Source organism: Arachis hypogaea, chromosome 20, assembly GCF_003086295.3.
Source record: "Arachis hypogaea cultivar Tifrunner chromosome 20, arahy.Tifrunner.gnm2.J5K5, whole genome shotgun sequence".
Taxonomy (NCBI): Eukaryota; Viridiplantae; Streptophyta; class Magnoliopsida; order Fabales; family Fabaceae; genus Arachis; species Arachis hypogaea.
Window position 1 is genome coordinate 75,746,066 of NC_092055.1, and position 3,281 is coordinate 75,749,346.

Sequence of the window (3,281 nt, forward strand, 5' to 3'; positions counted from 1 at the left end):
TATTGTTAAACCTATTTTTTCCACCATTATTAAAGCCTTGTTGAGGCTTTTGATCCTTCCATGAGAAATTTGGATGATTTCTCCATGATGGGTTATAGGTGTTTCCATAAGGTTCACCCATATAATTTACCTCTGCTATTGCAGGGTTTTCAGGATCATAAGCTTCTTCTTCAGAAGATGCCTCTTGAGTATTGTTGGATGCAGCTTGCATTCCATTCAGACTCTGAGAAATCATATTGACTTGCTGAGTCAATATTTTATTCTGAGCCAATATGGCATTCAGAGTATCAATTTCAAGAACTCCCTTCTTCATAGGCGTCCCTTTACTCACAGGATTCCTCTCAGAAGTGTACATGAACTGGTTATTAGCAACCATGTCAATGAGTTCTTGAGCTTCTGCAGGCATTTTCTTTAGGTGAATGGATCCACCTGCAGAAGTATCCAATGACATCTTAGCCAATTCAGATAGACCATCATAGAATATATCCAGGATGGTCCATTCTGAAAGCATGTCAGAAGGACACTTTTTGGTCAGTTGCTTGTATCTTTCCCAAGCTTCATAGAGGGATTCACCTTCTTTCTGTCTGAAGGTTTGAACTTCCACTCTAAGCTTGCTCAGCTTTTGAGGAGGAAAGAACTTGGCTAAGAAAGCCGTGACCAGCTTGTCCCAAGAGTTCAGGCTATCTCTGGGTTGAGAGTCTAACCACACTCTAGCTCTGTCTCTTACAGCAAAAGGGAAAAGCATGAGCCTGTAGACTTCAGGATCTACTCCATTAGTCTTAACAGTATCACATATCTGCAAGAATTCAGTTAGGAACTGAAAAGGATCTTCAGATGGAAGTCCATGAAACTTGCAGTTCTGCTGCATCAGAGAAACTAGCTGAGGTTTCAGCTCAAAGTTGTTTGCTCCAATGGCAGGAATGGAGATGCTTCTTCCATGTAAATTGGAATTAGGTACAGTAAAGTCACCAAGCATTCTCCTTGCATTATTGTTGTTGGGTTCGGCTGCCATCTCCTTTACTTGTTCGAAATTTTCAATAAGGTTGTCTCTGGATTGTTGTAATTTAGCTTCTCTTAGTTTCCTCTTCATAGTCCTTTCAGGTTCTGGATCAGCTTCAACAAGAATGCCTTTTTCCTTGTTCCTGCTCATAAGAAAGAGAAGAGAACAAGAAAAGAAGAGGAATCCTCTATGTCACAGTAAAGAGGTTCCTTATTGTTAGTAGAAGAAGAAAAAGAATAGGGGTGAAGAAGAATGAAGAATCCAAACACAAGGGTAAGGATAGGAGCAGTGATGTGAGATGAAGAGAAGTGTTAGTAGATGAATAAATAATTAGAAGGAGATGAGGAGAAGGATTTTCGAAAATTATTTTTGAAAAAGAGTTAGTGATTTTCGAAAATAGTTTTTGAAAAAGGTTAGTAATTTTTTCGAAAATTAAAATCAAAAATTAAAATAATTAGTCAATAAAAAGAAATTTTGAAAAAGAGGGAAGATATTTTCGAAAATTAGAGAGAGAGAGAGAGTTAGTTAGGTAGTTTTGAAAAAGATAAGAAACAAACAAAAAGTTAGTTAGTTAGTTAAAACAAATTTTGAAAAGATAAGGAGTTAGGAAGTTAGAAAAGATATTTTGAAATCAAGTTTTTGAAAAAGATATGATAAGAAAATATTTTTGAAAAGATATGATTGAAATTAGTTTTGAAAAAGGTTTGATTTTTAAAATCACAATTAATGACTTGATTCACAAGAAATCATGAGATATGATTCTAGAACTTAAAGTTTGGATCTTTCTTAATAAGCAAGTAACAAACTTGAAATTTTTGAATCAAAACATTAATTGATGATGTTATTTTCGAAAATTATGATATAAAATTAAGAAAAGATTTTTGAAAAGTATTTTTGTAATTTTCGAAAATAACTAAGAAAAATGAAAAAGATTTGATTTTTGAAAAAGATTTTGAAAAAGATAAGATTTTTAAATTGAAAATTTGATTTGACTCATAAAAACAACTAGATTTTAAAAATTTTTGAAAAAGTCAAATCTAATTTTCGAAATTTTAAGAGAGAAAAAGGGAAAGATATTTTTTTGATTTTTAAATTTTTAATGATGAGAGAGAAAAACATGAAAAAGACTCAATGCATGAAAATTTTGGATCAAAACAACGAATGCATGCAAGAATGCTATGAATGTCAAGATGAACACCAAGAACACTATGAATGTCAATATGAACATCAAGAACTTATTTTTGAAAATTTTTATATGCAAAGAAAACATGCAAGACACCAAACTTAGAAATCTTTCATGTTTAGACTCTATGGATGAAAAAATGCACATAAAAAACAAGAAAAGATGCAAAACAAGAAAACATCAAGATCAAACAAGAAGACTTACCAAGAACAACTTGAAGATCATGAAGAACACTATGAATGCATAATTTTTTCGAAAAATGCAAGATGAACATGCAATTGACACCAAAGTTTAAATTGACTCAAGACTCAAATAAGAAACACAAAAAAATATTTTTGATTTTTATGATTTTCTAAATTTTTTTTTTCGAAAATTATTTGAAAAAAAAAATAAGGATTCCAAAATTTTTAATATGAATTCCAGGAATCTTCAATTCTTAGTCTAAAGCTCCAATCTGAGGGTTAAGCATGGCTTAATAGCCAGCCAAGCTTTAGAAGATATAAGCAATTCCCTGACATGTGGAGGCCTCAGTCTAAAAGAAATTAGACATGGCTTTACAGCCAGCCAGGCTTCAACATGCTTCATGAAACACTAGAATTCATTCTTAAAAATTCTGAAGAAAAATATATTTTTGAAAACATTTATTTTTAAAATTTTTTTCGAAAACAAAGGAAAAATTTTTGAAAAATTTTTGAAAAAAAAAATTTTTTTTTTTGAAAAATTTTTGAAAATAAAACAAAAAGAAAATTACCTAATTTGAGCAACAAGATGAACCGTCAGTTGTCCAAACTCGAACAATCCCCGGCAACGGCGCCAAAAACTTGGTGCACAAAATTGTGATCATCAATGGCGCCATCAACATGGTACGCTCAATTGTAATCTCAACTTTTTATCACAACTTCGCACAGCTAACCAGCAAGTGCACTGGGTCGTCCAAGTAATAAACCTTACGCGAGTAAAGGTCGATCCCATGGAGATTGTTGGTATGAAGCAAGCTATGGTCATCCTGTAAATCTCAGTCAGGCGGATATAGAATGGTTATGGAGTTTTCGAATATTAATAATAAAATAGGGATAGAAATACTTATGTAAATCCTTA

General features: G+C 32.4%; 1 non-coding gene across 1 annotated transcript; it reads left to right on the top strand.

Moving 5' to 3' along the window:
- The first annotated feature begins 505 nt into the window (after positions 1 to 505).
- On the top strand, positions 506 to 613 carry LOC112787618 (small nucleolar RNA R71). Its single transcript, XR_003195022.1, has one exon. It is a non-coding gene; the product is annotated as a small nucleolar RNA R71 (small nucleolar RNA).
- The last annotated feature ends 2,668 nt before the right edge of the window (positions 614 to 3,281 follow it).